This window comes from Arachis ipaensis, chromosome B7 (assembly GCF_059453495.1).
Source record: "Arachis ipaensis isolate K30076 ecotype BB chromosome B7, ASM5945349v1, whole genome shotgun sequence".
Classification (NCBI taxonomy): Eukaryota; Viridiplantae; Streptophyta; class Magnoliopsida; order Fabales; family Fabaceae; genus Arachis; species Arachis ipaensis.
The window spans coordinates 82,847,620-82,865,100 of record NC_142442.1 but is presented as its reverse complement, the minus strand read 5'-3'; the positions used below and the strand labels follow the sequence as shown (position 1 = coordinate 82,865,100).

Here is a 17,481-nt window from a genome sequence, read left to right as displayed (position 1 = left end):
CAACCTCTTAATTGAGTATGGGGAGACTATGTCATTTGAATTATTACTCATTCGTTAAAAATTTGAAAAGATATATGACTCGAACCCACAACCTCTTAATTGAGTATGGAGAGTCTATGTCATTTGAGCTATAACTCATTGACAACGAATCATCATTTATTATGTAACTAAGATGTAAACTTTATATGAAAATTTATATTTTTCTTGCAATGAATTCGTGTGCCTTACTCTTCGGTTTAGAATTTGCGCTTTGGTGCCCTTTAATTTGCTGCCGTTTCTTTCTTTATTTATTTTAAAAAAAACGCTTACAGCCAAGAATTTGATAGTCATTTTCAAGAAAGAGAGCACTAACAACTTTCTCAAAAATATTGCAAAATTTGTTCTATGTTGACTATTTTCAACAAATTGTAATATCCTCTATTTTATTTTTGTTTTTCAACTTTAAAGTTTAAACTCATCCTTCAATCTTCAGCATGCACTTACAAAAAGAATCAATCCGGACCTACATGCAGAGGTCACAATAAAAAAGGTTTTTTATTTAAATAAATTATTTACAACCCTATTTACACGTGAATCCCCTAAATAGTTTTCTTGAACGTGAATTCCCTAAACCATATAATATATAAATCGTCCTAGGCTGGTGTGTGTTAATTAATATATAAAACATTGTACCATGGGACGATTTATGCATGAATTGCATAGGTGAATAGAACATAAATCGTCCCAGGCTAATGTGTTTTCGTAGTCACACATAAATCATCCTAGCCTAGTGGGTTTTATGTGTTTTCACCTAAAATTCACTACCCTGCCACGATTTACATGCATCTATGTAACCCTCAATCCCCTAGCACGATTTACGTGCAAGTCCCTAACCCACAACACCCTAAGACGATCTATGTGCAAATCTTTATCCCTCCCCTCCATTGCCCCTCCTCGCCGCTAATGGAGTCTCTCACAAATGAGACTTTACTCGTGGAAGGTAAGTAAGGTTTGGGTTAACAAATGAATCGTTCTAGGCTGCTGAGGGGTATTTATGCACGTAAATCGTGCTAGATTGGTGGGGGTTAGGTTTGCACATAAATCGTGCTAGGTTGGTGGGGGTTAGGGACTTGCACGTAAATCGTGCTAAGGGGTTGAGGGTTACATAGATGCATGTAAATCGTGGCAGGGTAGTGAGTTTTAGGTGAAAACACATAAAACCCACTAGGCTAGGACGATTTATGTGTGACTACGAAAACACATTAGCCTGGGACGATTTATGCTCTATTCACCTATGCAATTCATGCATAAATCGTCCCAGGGTACAATGTTTTATATATTAATTAACACACACCAGCCTAGGACGATTTATATATTATATGGTTTAGGGGATTCACGTTCAAGAAAACCATTTAGAGGATTCAAGTAAAATAGGGTTGCAAATAATTTATTTAAATAAAAAACCCAATAGAAAATCTTGTTTTTTATTTTTATTTATTCATTCTAAAAAATAATTAAATATTTATTATTGTGATTAGATACAAATTACCATCCAAGAGTATACAAAATGAATATTTATTATTATTAGCATTAAGCAAAGGATGGAAATGAGAGTAAGTTAGATTTGGTTTGATGAAAATTAGCGACAACAACAGTGTTTAGGGTTATGGCAAGAGGATTCCCACCACCTTCATCAACCAAAACCAACACATTTTCAGACTTGTCTTTAAGGAAAGACCGTGGCACATGATACCTGTTCCAACATATACATATATATACAATTAACTATTTATTTATTATAATATAAATTAAAGAAATCGAAGACTCACATGCACGTGCACGTATTTGTCTTTATGTGAAATTGTTAGTTAAAAATCGTTAAATAATTTAACATGTTTGAGTAAATTATTAATCTAACAGTTTTTAACTTATAATTTCACTATAAAGATAACTACACGTGAATTTTTACGGTAAATTAAATAATTGTGAGTAAGTTGGTTGGTTGCATGGACTTACATTGATTGTGAAGGGTTGCCTTTGGAATCATGGAATAAGATCCAATAGCGACCAATGCTCTCTCCATTAACCCAAACTTCACCTTTACCCATTGAGCTTAGGTCCAATGCAACAGGGTCATCACCCTCTGGTGTTTCAAATGTACTCTACAAATTAAATTCTCAATTACTCTTTATTCATAAAGAGAAAAAGTAATTTATACATTTAAAATATTGCATTAAATAAATTATCATTTCTCATCATAAAAAAGTTACAAATAAATAATTTAACTAATTTGATATTCATCACTAAAGATTAGATGTAACTAAAAAAATGAATCTAACCAGTTTTTCTAGCACTTTGAAATTAGAATTTTTTATATATATAAATCGGATGATAACTGTATATTTACGATATTTATTTGTATCCGATCCAAAATTTATGAATATTATCTCATCTGTAGAATTATTGAATTGGATAAGATCCGATTTACACTTTAATAAGATCAGATAGTGAATATTACTTTGATATCTCTGGATTCAATCCGAAAATCCACACATTTAATAAATAAATATATAATTGAATAATATAAATATTATAATTAAAAAATATGAACCCTAACTCAAACAATAATTCTTACGGAGCTGGCTTGGAACTCCAATTCAATCTTTGACGGATATTATATTTATTTTTTATATATATTAAAATTATGAGGGTTTAAATTTTATAATTAAAAATGATAATTTATTGATTCAAAATATCAATTTTATGGAGTCCCTCTTCGATAATGTCATCAAATCAAAGTTACACTTCCTGGTTACTCTGTTATGAAATTTAATGCATGTGTAAATTATAAGCAAAAAAAAAGAGACATTTAATTAGATATTGTAATAGTATTTTTTCCATTAAAGATTGTGAATATATGTAATGAAACCATTTGATGATTTGAAATAAATTAAACAAAATAAAGCATAAATCTTATGAGGAATTTTCACACATAATTTGGTCATAATAAATGATCTCTTACTATAATTATTATTTTGTCACATGTCATGTTTCTATGTTGCATTTTTGTACGATCATCATTAAATTTTTATGAACTTTAAAAGATTGTGTATTATTATTCTTGGATTAGAGGCAAAGCTTCATGTATTGAAATATTAAATAACAAAAATAAATAGCCAAAAATAACTAGAATTTACTTTATTTAATATTTATTAATTATTAATAATTAATAAATATTAAATAAAATAAATTTTAATTTTTTTATTTCTCTAATATTATCGGATATATAAATTTACCTTATACCAAACAAGCATCTGAGTGGTAATATTTTCCAGTGGAGTCCATTCAGTATCACTGCTATTTTGTTCTCTATATACTTGTGATTTCTCTCCCAATAATCCAACCTTTTTTGCAAGCCATGAATAATTTAAAACAAAAATGAATACCATCTTAGAGTGTGTTACTTAAATTATTTAACTAATAATTACTAATTATTTAGTAGAGTAAGAAAGAAGAATACCTGATATCCCCAAGTGGAATTGGTCAAACTAAGTGACTCTTGTTTACTACATTGGAGTTCCACATTCCTTAAGCCAGCAAATCTTTTTTCCAGATATGCCCCTGAATCCTTTCAATCAACACAACCTCACAAAATTGTTACACTCATTTTTTACCAAAAAAAAAAAAAAAACTAAAATTGTATTCAACGTAAAATAATCTTTAAAAATTGACAAAAATATCAATCATGAAATAATTTTGTTTTTGTTGACAAAAGAGTCTAACACAACGGTAAACATGATGTTTATGTGACAATCTTATATAATGTTACATTAACCTTTTTCATTAACAGAAACAGAAGAATTATTCAAAGATTAATCAATTTTGTCAATTTTTAAATTTTTTAGGAAATATTTTATTATTTTTATTTTTTAGATTATTTTTTACTATGTGTTTAAATATGGCATAACCAAAATCCTTATTATAAACATACCGGTAGTCCAACCATAACACTGAGGATAGAAAGGTTGTTTGTCCCTTCATTCACTGTAACTGCACTGTAACTGGGAGCTCTAATTTGAATGAATTCACATCATGATTTCCATGTGCTCCACCTAGTACATTTGAATTAATTAATTAACCACATAATTCAAATTAAACTAGCTAGGTTCATAACATGATATTGTGTGATTATGCAATCGTTTAATTATTCTGTCGGTCCTATAATTTTACTGAATTTTCAATTAGATCTCTAGTTATACTTTTTTTCTTTTTGATTAAGTCTTTATATCATATTAAATTGTATAATTAAGTCAAAATGTTAGAATTAACAGAATATTCCATTAAATAAAATAAAGAGAAAAGGACAAATAGGTCCTTAACCTTTTCATCCGCAGACATTTAAGTCCTCGAAGATTTGAAAATACATTTAAGTCCTTGACTTTTTCAAAACCTGAACATATCGATCCCTCATGTTCACTTGGGTCTATCAGACTTATCGGAAAAATCAAACGTGACTCCTACTGTACTGACCTGGTTGATACGGATGCATATGTGAGCGAGAGAGATTTTAAAATTGGACAAATTAGACTCAGGGATCGATATGTTCAGATTTTGAAGAGGTCAAGGACTTAAATGTATTTTTAAATCTTCAAGGACTTAAATGTCCGCGGACAAAAAAATTAGGGACTGATTTGTCTTTTTCTCTAAAATAAATATGCCTAACACTTGACAAAATATTTTATTAATTTTAACATTTTTGTCACGATAAAGACTTAGTTACAAAATCTAATATAGTATAGGTACTCAATTAAAAAAAAATATAAGAACTTAATTAAAAATTTAGTAAAATAATAGGAATCGATAGAATAATTAAACCTTATGCAATATTTAGGTACCTATGTATGTGGTGTTCACAAAAGCATGAGCAACATGTGCCCTGGACTCAACAACAAATGTTGGTTCGCTACAAGATAAATTATATTCAAACCTGCATTCATAAAATAATTAAACTAATTATTAAGAAGTTTGTTAGTTGTTCAAATTTTACAAGCACTATGAATGAGACAAATTAAATAACTAACCTAGTAGTGTACCAAAGGTAATCTGATTTGTCTTTAGTTGTATTCATTTGTTCAAGCAGAGTGTTTGATCTTAGTGTGGTGTCATCAAAATTTGGAATCACATCTTCAAATTTCTCCCAATCATCTATTGAGCTGAAGTTTTGTCTGTTAAAATAGATTCTTGTGTTGCTTGTTGTATTTACCTTCATTGTGGTTTAAACAATTAATTAAATAGATAATCACCAAAGACAAAATTGGTACATATATTTATCTTTAACTAAATTAAATTGAAAATTTAGGGTAAGTTGGATTTGTGTTTTTGTTTTTTGTATTTTTTTAATTTTGTGAAAAAAAAGAAAGAAAATGATAAATAAAAATAGAAAACAAAATTTTACATAGGGTAAAAGTATGTTTTTTGTTCTTAAAATTTGTATTTTCTTTTAAAAATATCTCTAATGTTTAATTTCATTCAATTTTGTTCTTAACGTTTTCGATTAATTTAATATTGTCCCTAACGTTTTTATTTATTTCAAAATTATTCCTAAACATTTTTTATTTTGTCGTTAACATTTTAAATTGAGGTGACGTTCAGGAATAATTTTGATACAAATTGAAAATGCTCGAGACAAAATTGAATATAATTAAATGTTGGGAATATTTTAAAAAAAAAATTATAAATATTAAAGATAAAAAATACTTTACCTTTTTAAATATAAAAAAACCGAAAATAAAAACACAAATGAAACACAAGGGTGTTATTTATTACTGGTTTAATTATTCTGTTGGTTCTTATAGTTTTCCGAAATTTTCAATTAGATCCCTATACTTTTTTTTCTTTTATTTGAGTCCTTGCACCAAAATTTTTTTTAATTGAGTCTCTACACTTTTTTTTCCTTTTATTTAGGTCCCTATACCAATTCTTTTTTTTTTAGTTGGGTCCTTATAAAATTAAGTCAATTACTACTAAGAGGGACTTAATTGAAAAAAAAAATTAGTGCAGGGACCAATTAAAAAAAAAAGTATAAGGACCTAATTGAAAATTTTACAAAAACTATAGGGACCAACAGAGTAATTAAACCTTTATTACCACTTACATTTGCTGTATTGAATGTCACATTTTGACAATCTGGTAAGATACTAATTGACTTAGGTAGCAATTCAAAGGTTTTGTTGCGGAATTGGACATTTGTGTTATTCACTCCATCATTGTTTATGAGGAATGCAACACATCCTTCATTTTCTTCTTCAAAAACATAACCCTGCTCAAAATTATTCTAGAATTATTGTTCAAATATTTAAGTTTCAATTAGTGAAACATTTTAGAGAAAGAAAATATGATCACCCACCTCTTGCAATTTACCTAAAGAGAAATTACTTTGAACTCCTTGCAACAAAGTTGAAGAGCAAGACTTGATTGCAGCATGCAATTCCCTAAGATGTCCCCACTTAGGTTGCCTCAACAAACCTAATAACAAATTTTGGAAAAATTAAGGTTCAAATGAGGTAGCAAAATAGTTTGAGTTTAATTTTGATACGAGATTAGTGTAAAACAGTTTTATATTAACATGTATTTAAGTTTTATTATGTGAAAAAAAATTGGTTAATTTTGACTTCTACTATCTCAAAAATAAGTTATTTCTTACTATGTCATAACACACCTAATTGAATATCTAGTATAAACAATTTTAAGCTCTTAAATGTATAGCAATTAAACTAAAATAGTTAATAGTGTACACTTACCATATTCATCAAGAGGGGCTTGATCATAATATGCTGTTATAACATAAGCAGAGGCTGTTCTCCCAAAGTTAGTTCCACCATGGTACTATTTCAGTTTGCAAACAACATTAATTAATTTAATTATACAAAGTTTAATTAAGATGGTTTAATAAAGAGTGACATTAGATGGAAAAAAATCTCGGAAAAATCTTTAAGAATTTGGCTAAAGAGTATAAGAAAGATTTTTTTTTTTTTTTTAATATTGAATATATTTGTCTCAATTCCTAAGTAGAGAGTGAAGAATCTAATAATTACTCATCGATGAAAACTTACCTGCGGTTATTTTTATGTAAATTTAATATTTAAGAACCGTTAGATAATTTGACAATTTTAATTAAATTATCATCTAACGATTCTCAATTCTTACCTTTACATAAAGATAACTGATGTGAGTAAGAATGATAATACAATTTGGACCCGCGACTATCTGCCCTGCCCTTGGACAAGACGGGAGCGCGGTTGGGGTTAGGGAATATATAATATATATAAAAAATTAATAAAATGATTATTAATACTATTTTATATTGTATTATTATATTTTTAATTTAATTCATGTTATATATGTGATTATGATTATTAAAATTTTAAAATTTAGTTTTGTTTATTGAATTTTGATAATTATAAAAGAGTATTATGATTCAGATTTTTACTAGATGCAAATAAAAACATAACGAATTTTATACGAATCATTATAAGACAAAATGGAATCCAATAAGACAAAAATCTACCCTTATTAATTTCATTGTCACCTCTACATGTGAGTTGGGCGAAAATGTGTTGTTAACAATTAATTTCGAACAAATAGCAAGAGAAATATTTGTGATCATATAAATTTAGGTTAAAGTCTTGTAGAAAGAGCAAAATGACTTAATATTTAAGAAGATGGATGGACCAACAGACATATAATACAAATTAAAGAGGGGGACCTTATATGAAGACAAAATAGAGTTTAAAAGTAAGAATACCATATAATAGTTGACATAGCTTCCATTTCTTGCAATAAAAAGAGTGACGTGAAATGCAATGTCTTGTGCAGATCTTATATATGGCAACCCACCATACACTTGATAACTTCAACAACAGGGTAAAAAAATGGAAACAGTTAATCATCTTGAAATTACTTTTTTATTAGATAATATAAATTTGTAATTTGGTCAAATAATTCATTTATCTATAAATAAACTATATATATCAGTCTGAAATGATGACTTGATATTTACACACACACAAAAAAGTTCTTAAACAATATAGTATATAGTAGTTTTTCTTGAATTTGGATTCTCTAAAGTTTTAATTTTACTTTAAAGAGTAAAAGTGTTATTTCTCACCATTTATTTTATAGGTGGGACCAATAATAAATATGAGAGAGAAATCATTCAAGGATAGAAGATTATACTTTACCCTCTAAAGTACAAATTTAAAATTTAGAGGATCTAAATTCGTTTTTCTTGGATCAAAGAATAAGAAATGAATAAATAGGTAGATATTATGTATTTTATTACGTTATTTATGGATTTTTTTTTTTTTAAGAATTGTTGAACTTACAAAGAAGTCCAGTCTTCGGTCCACAATTTGGGCTTGTTGGGCGAGTTTGGGCCTGGAAAGGTTTCTCCACATCTCATGCCATTACATGTATTGATCTGCATGAATACCATGACAACCTTAGAAAAATTTACACTAGAAAACAAAAATAAATAAAAGACCTTACAAGAAAACTATTGAAAAAACAAATTGCTAATTAAGGTTTTAAGTTTCCTATTTTGTTTTGGTCTAAGGTATATAAGGTTAATAACGGTGACTAATCTCCTTAGTAATAACTAATATATATTTTGAGAACTCAAACTCCTAACTAAATGTTTAAGAAGCCCAATTAATTAGTAGCTATGCTATACTCCATGATTCCTAATTAGTGAATTACAAAAAATTATTAAGACTCCTACTAAAAACTAAGTACCCCTCTTATCACTAATTCCTAAACCCTAATACTTTTTAGGTTTTAGCATCAAAATGTCAATAGACCTAGCTGAAGCAACAAATATTACCTAACTTATTTTTGTAGCAAAAACTGTACTAAGGATTTAACTTCAAAACACTAAATTCAACATACTTTTAAATAGAGGTAGCAAAGCGGGCTAGCCCGCCCCAACCCGCCCAGTCCCGTCTTGACCCGTCCTATAAATAGGCGGGCCGGGTAACTAAGATAGACTCAAAATACTAGTTCGCCTCGCTTTATGGCGGATTGGCGAGTCGGCGGGTTAGCCTGTTTTACTCGTTTTTTTTTTTTAAATAAAATTCATTAAAATTAATCAAAAATTAATAATTAAAAAATTAAATACAAATAAAAATATTCAAATTATAATATAATTTTTTTATTATCTTTTTTTTTAATTTTTAACTTCAATAAAATTATTTAAAATAATATTTGTCAATAGAATCATCTTTATTTTAAAAAATAAGTCACATAATTTGAGCATATATATGAAATTGTAAAATAAAATAAATTAAGTTAATAACTAAAAGAAGAATAAAAACAAAAAATAAAAAAAAGTATTTAAAAATTCTATAATTATTACTTTTATAATAGTAATTACTCTTTTATTTAATAAAAAAATAAAAATAAAAATCTCCAGTCCAGCCGACCGGTCCGCCCCGCCTCACCAAAACCCGCCAATTTGGCGGTGTGGGTTTGGCGAATTTTTTTTTATTTAGTGGGCTCTAAATCCTAACCCGACCCACCTTTTTACTGGATCCACCCGACATATTCGACCCGTTTTGTCACCCCTACTTTTAAAATTATAGAGATTAAAATAAATAAATATCTAAAAATATATAATTAGATAACTCTCTTCTTTCTTCTTTTTTTTTTGTGTGTCTCTTGATTTAACCCATGAATCGTGAGCTTCATTTAAAAATTTATCATTTGCATTAAATTGCTACATATACAAAATAAAATTTAAATTTTTAACACTTATTTAAAAAAATTAATAAATTAATTATTAGACCAACTTAAATTAATTATAATTTTTTATTTTTTACAGTATTTGCTAAACATAAACGGAGTGAGTAAACTAACCACTGGATGAGGAGCATCAGTTTGCTTGCACATAACCCATGGAACACCAGTGTCAAGGCTCAGTGCCATTTTTGCAGCCCATTGAACATACTGTGGTCCTCCCACACCGAATGACCTTTCCACGTTTTGATATTCGTTTTCAATCTACCATTAATTTAATTTTATTAGTTATGATTAATTAAAAACAAATTAAAACTCATTAAATTAAATTTATATAATAATAACTTGGAACCATACCTGTGACAATATAATTGGGCCTCCTTGTGAAGCATATAAGCCCTCAGCTTTCATCATGTTCACTATTTTTGTTGTAAAATTTTGCATGTAGAACTACAACATTAGGAATTTTAGAATATACATATTATAATGTGTTATACAATAATGTTGTCTTATATTATATCCTTAATTTAAATAGCATATACCTTGAATGGTTCATTGTCCGTTCGGTAAACAATTCCAGGCACATCATGTAACCAAAATGGGAATCCCCTACATATTTATTAACATTATTTTGATTTAGTTATAAGTGATTTTAGGGGGGGAAAATGAATACAGAAATCAGTCAAAAATAAATTGTGTTTCTATCTCTATACTTATTTTTTATTAATATATTATAAATTATAATTGTTCATTTTTTTAGTAGATAAAAGTTCAAACAAGTTTTATTATGAGATAGAATATTTTGCTTAATTTTATATTTATTTGCTCCTCGGTGAAATAACTAATTACCAAACAGAACTTTGATAGAGAAAATGTTTTAAGATTATAAATTATAACCTATGAAACTTGAACATTAATATTTAATTAATTAACAGATACAATAAAACTATAAAAAATTAAAGCGGTTTTTGTTATAAATATAAGGTTTAATTATTCTATTAGTCTTTATAATTTTATTAAATTTGTAATTAAGTTCTTATATTTTTTTTTTTCAATTAGGTCTCTACACTATTTTTTATTTTGTAATAAAATTATTTTCAATATAAAAATATTAGAATTAACTAAATATTTTTTCACAAATTTAAGGTATCTACAATCAAGAGTTTAATTAGATTTTTTATCACATATTTTTTGAAAAAAATATTTCGTTAATTTTAATATTTTTGACATAAAAAATAACTTAATTATAAAATTAAAAATATCATAAACTTTTTGGGATTTAATTAAAAAAATATTATAGAGATCTAATTGTAAATTTGGTAAAACTGATCCATAATCAATAGAGTAATTAAACCTAAATATAATACCCGTATGTCCATTCACTCTCAATGAAAGGTCCAATTCTGAGGCAAACATACAAGCCTTGAGCTTGGATTTCCTTTATGAATCTGACCAAGTCATATCTACCACTGAAATCATACTGTTGCATTGTATGTAGTATTTACATTCTAATTAATCACTTTTAATTAATAAAATTATTATATCAAGTATAATAATATTTCTCATGAGAATATTGAATAGCTACCTGTCCAGGTTGAGGCTCGTGTAAATTCCAAAACACATAGGTTTGAATAACATCCAATCCTCCTTCTTTGGCTTTGCCTATCAAATCTGGCCACATCTGCAACAATTTTATTCAAATCATCTAAATTATTTATATGTAAAATAATAAAATTATAAAAGCCTTGCATAGGAATTGACTCATACACCCCAAGTTGCAAACCTAATAAAACTTAACTAACTAACCAACCATTTAAAATTATATATCATATATTCATATCCCGTGATACAATAGTAAAATTGCAAGCTTTAATTTGTGGATGAAAAGAGAGGCTACGGGACAGCTTTATTTATTGTTGTAAAAAGGATATTTTTAAAAAATAAAATAAAATAAAATAAAAATTTTAAAAGGATTTTTTTTTTTAAAAAAAAGAAAGAAAAATGGCCATGTGTTAATAATTTAATATTGATCATGGAGGAGATGGAAGGATGAAGCTAGAAAGGATAATGAATTATCACAAGCTTCAAAATTTGGACTTTTTTCATTTTAAATTGACTATTTAGTAAAATAAGGGTAGAATTATTGAATAATGGAGTTCAAAATAATTATGAGCTTCTTCTTTCATAAAAAATTCTCTTGCTATATTTATATAGTCGCTGTTGTCAATTATACTACGTGTATATTAAAATCAGTTATTAATATCAATCACTATTATAAAATATATATTAAAATATAAATATACATTAAAAATGAATTAAATTATATATATATATATAATATATATATATATATTTATACATAATAAATATATTATGCCAGCATAATATATTATTAGTGTCTAATTTTAAGAAAAAATTCTCAATTTTATCCTAAAAATTACATTCGAGTTTTAATTTAGTCGCTAAATTTTTTAAATTTTAATCACGTTAGTTTCTATGATAGTTTCCGTCACAGAATCAATTGAAAAGTTTAAGAACTAAATTGAAGTAATTAAAATTTCAAAACCTAAATTAAAGTTTGAGTGTAACTTCAGGATCAAATTAAATATTTTTTCTTTTAATGTATAAATAACATTTTTGGCTGTTATTTCTAGGTGCTAGCTAGCTACATTTGCATTCTATGGTTCTAGCTAGTTCTACAATTATGCCGGCAATAATAAAATGACATTAATTTCTCAAATGGTTTGTGAATTGTTCAGCAAGACCTAATAAGTATTTAAAACTATAAATAAAAACACTATATATAATGAAAAAGAAAAAGAAAAATTTTATGGATTCTTACTTAATTTTTTTTCTTGTAGTGAAATGTTATTTTTGCTAACAAGTAGTCTAAAGATAATTATTAAAAATATGAAAGTATATATCTTTTTAAGAATTTTAAATTATTTTTTTTTAGTAAAAAGTATTATATTTCTTTTGACTTAATAACTAATAAGTAACAAAAACATTGGTCAGTTTAGTAAAGTTTTTGAAACAAATACTCTATTGAGTATTGACTGCATAGAAATTATACTAATTGACTGTATCGAAAATAGACATTCCAAAAAACAATAACAAAAACAATTACCACTCCCACCATCCTTATCTTAGGTTTTTTTTTTTTTTTTTTTTTTCACATGAATAAATTAAAGATAAATCAATGTTGCAGCAATTTTGTTAAACAAAAATCAAATACCAAAAACTCTTCTTTTATTATTTATGTAAATCGTATTAAACGAAAAAAATATGTATTGAATTTTGATTTAGAAAAATAATGTAATATTGATTTCTCTTTAACTTATTTATATAAAAGGATAAAGTATTAAATTGATCCCTACGTTTGGGCGTAATTTTATTTTGGTCCTTAAGGTTTAAAGTATTCTATTTGAATTCAAAAAAGTTTCATTTAGCTTCAATTTAGTCCCACCGGAGGTCAAAGATAAATAATTAATGAAATGTCCTAAATGACAGCAGTATAAGGACAAGATCGATAATCTAGAGAATAAATACAAGCTCCAAAGGCACAAAATTAACCGTGAATACATTAATACATTTATTTATCATTTTTCTTATAATTAAAATGAAATATTTTCTATAAAACTAAAAAAAATGTTAAATATATGTATTGATGCATTCACGATTGATTTTGTGCCTCTAGAGTTTGTACTTATTCTCCAAATTATCGACCTTGTTCTTATACTACTGTCATGTAGGATATTTTGTTAATTATTTATCTTTAACCTCATGATGGGACTAAATTAAAACTAAATAAAATTTTTTTGGATTCAAATAGAACATTTTAAACCTTAAGAACCAAAACAGAATTACGGCCAAATGTAGAAGACTAATTTAGTACTTTACCTATGTAAAAAAAAACCTTTTATCTTCTAATGTATAATAATGTACAGAACACTATTCAATCAATATTATTCAACTTATTAGTTATTACACTCTCTCTCTCTACCCTGATTTTGTAATTTGAACAACCCCACCAAATTTATGAGATTCAAAATTTGGCTTCATGTTAACATACATATCCTTAGACATGACTTTAAAGCCAACCTTTTACCAGAAAACCAAACCCTTTTTCTTTATGGAATGCTTACTAATCAACACATCATCAAACCCATCCCCTTATTGAGATTTAAACAAAAATAAAAATAAAAAATAAAAACTTGAAATAATGTGTATAGATGTAGATTATGTCATTGATTACAAAAGAAAGACACAAAAACTATGATGAACAGAAGAATAATATTGAATGAAATTCTTAATGGCAATGTCGAAAAAATGAGTATAATACTGAGTAACCAAATTATATTCTGAGAGTTTAACTATAAACCAAAAACTTCCAGAGAAAAAAAAAAAAAAGGAAATGAGAAAAGCAAAAAAATACATATACCTTCGGAGTGCTTCGAGGATAATGAATAGAGCCAGAGAAGAGGAGTTTCCTCTGGCCATGAATGAGTAAAGACCTTCCATCATATGTAACACCATCTTCTTCTCCTCCAACAGTGAATGTGAATAATGACACCATCATCACCATCACAAAAACCTTCCACTTTTCCATCTTCAATATACCTCTTACAATATTAATGCCTTCTCTACTCTGCCCAATAAATACACCAAACCTATATATATATAAAGTAAATGTTAAGAATACAATAATTTAAAATTATTTTATTTAACTTAATTTTTATAATTTATACATATAATATTTATAGTTATATACTTATTATATTTAGGTTTAATTATTTTGTTGGTTTTTATAATTTTATAAAATTTGTAATTAGGTTTTTATATTTTTATTTTTAATTAGATATTTATATTATTTTTAATTTTATAATTAAATTCTTGTCAGTGTAAAATATGTTAGAATTAATACAATATTTTTTCATAAATTGAAGATACATACCGTTAAGAACTTAATTAGATATTTGATTATATATTTTTTGTGAGAAATATTCTATTAATTTTAATATTTTTTATACGAAAATAATTTAATTACAATGATAAAAATATTGTAGGGATCCAATTGAAAAGAAAAAAATGTATAAAAACCTAATTACAAATTTGATAAAATTATAAAATCAATAGAATAATTGAACCTTATATTTAATATTATGCATTTATTCTTATGATAATTAATCAATGAAAATAAAAGCTAAAAAAAATAAGTTATAACTACTTATTGTTTCCAAATTATGGCTCCAAATATTTTTGATGTATAATTGTTAGAGAAAAATTAAATTAAACTTAGGAGACATGTGAGAGTCACAAATGAATAATTGAAGTAGGTGAACAGAAATTTTTGTGATTGTGAGAGGGTGTGATTGGGACTAGGTTTTTCTTTCTAATGTGACATACCAAATTCCTGGGTCTTATTCAAGAAAAAAGAAGGACATACACGAGAAACAGTTGGAATTATTCCTTTTTGCCATAATAATAATAATAATAATAATAATAATAATAATAATAATAATACAAACACACACTTCTGGCACACTTTAACTGAATCAAGTGGTTTAATTTAGCATTTCTTCCCATTAATAACATAAAAAATGTGAATCTCATGAATAAAATAAAAGAAAAAATTTTAAGGGTAAGTATAACTTATTATTTATAGATAATATTTTATTCGTCAGCTCAATTTTTTTAATCTAGTAATTCGATAATATATTTTTAGTTCATACTATATTAAATATTGTCAGTTAATTATTGGCTAAAAATATATTTAAATAGATTCTTAAAAAATTTTGCATCAAACATTTTTGTTTCTAAACAAATTTTATTACGTTAAAGTCCCTAAATTTTATAAAAATAAGATATATAGTTTCTTTTGTCATATTTTAACAATCTATTTGTTTAAATGATTAAGGTAAAAATTTATATGTCTTACTTTTATAAAATTTAGAAATTTCAATGTAATAAAAAAAATTTAAAGACAAAAACATCCGACATAAAAAATTTTAAAAACTTATTATTTAAATATATACTCATCAATTTTACTGGTCTTCTAGTATTTTTTTAAATAAAATATATAATAAAGGCAGATAAACATTTTACGCTACACGTTATACATACAATGTTTGGTCAATTTAGTGCGAGTGTGACGCTGTATAAAATAACACATTTATATTTATAGCATTTATTTAAATAGCTTTTATCATATTCTGCCTCTATAACATTTATCCAACAAGAAAAGGTAACAAATGTAATATCACATTTTTTTTATATCGTTAATATAAAAAATGCAGAAACATATATGTGCAGAAACGGCAACCTATTATTGTTGTTGTTTTACACGTTAACTTAGCGTGGCTGAGTAGCAAGCAAGGGTCACATTGAGTGGTGAATGTGATTATCTCTCAATTTTTAAGCTAACTTCGACAAATTAAGTGTCAATTATCAGTTCAGAAGAAGTTTAAAAAATGACAAAGATATTATTTTTTTTCTTAAATGACTGAAACTTTTAAAAATAATTAAATACAGACAAGAAATCAAAATTTTAACTCATTTTTTTCTATGCACCTTTAAGTAGTTATTCAAATATTTTTTCGAAAAAATCAAATCAAATATATAATAAATCATTTGCTTAAATTATTTGAGAGTTTATTTATCGTTTGTATTATTTAAAAGTTTTTGAATATTATTTTGGTGATTTATCTTATTGTAATTAGACACGATTATATATATTGATTTTTATGATATTTCTCAATTCGATAGGCTAAAACACTAATTTTTTAAAGGATTTTTCATCGAATAATGGGTTGTTATATGTATAAAATGAAATTCGAACTCATGACACTTGTTTAAGTATACTAATAAACTAATTACCAAATCAGCTAATTTTTTATTATCAAATATAATGACCACTCGACTAACTTAAATTAGTTGTATTGATTATTCTTTTAATGTATTTTTTTTTTAAATTAAGATGGGGCGAAGCTCTGTTTTTCTAATGTTAATTAAACATTTTTTGGGTATTATGTTAATTAAACATTTTTTAATTCTTTAGTAGAGTCTTATAGCCATTGCCCAAATTAGTTTTAAAGCATGAGTAAGAAATATCCCCCCATTAGCTTGTTTTTTTTTTTGTTGGAAGTCACTCAAGAGTCAAAGGTTCCTTCAAGCATTAGAGAAGGCCCAAGCCCAATCAAGCCCATGGGCCGAAAAACATCACATATAATTAAACTAAACTAGTGGAAAATAGTAAAATACGCATGATTGGTCCCCTATAAAACAATAATTAAGGGGACAACATAAGAAGGTGAGGTCAAGTTTGGCAGCCACTATTGAAGGATGAAGAACCTTCCCAGAAACTATAACCTTTGATAGAGACTATGATGTTCATTTCACTTGGACCTGCTCCTAGTTGCTACATCCCAAATAAATTCTATCACTGCTGACAGTGATGTTTCATCATTTTTTGTTTTCCTTATTATTTTAATTATTGCTGCTCAACTATATGGTTCATTAATTATATTTTTTTTCTTATATATTAAACAAAAAAGGCTTTTAAGCTTACAATTGGACTACTTTACAATGATTGGTTGATATAGCCGACACTTGATGCTCAAGAAAAAAAATATATCATAGTTGCAATGTACACAGTAAAAAATAAAATAATAAAGGATAAATTATTCTAACCTATCTTGTCTTTTAAATTAA

At 26.3% G+C, this 17,481-nt stretch overlaps 1 pseudogene; it reads right to left on the bottom strand.

Moving 5' to 3' along the window:
• Window positions 1–1,569: 1,569 nt before the first annotated feature.
• Window positions 1,570–14,399, bottom strand: LOC107611864 (beta-galactosidase 6-like; annotated as a pseudogene).
• Window positions 14,400–17,481: the final 3,082 nt, after the last annotated feature.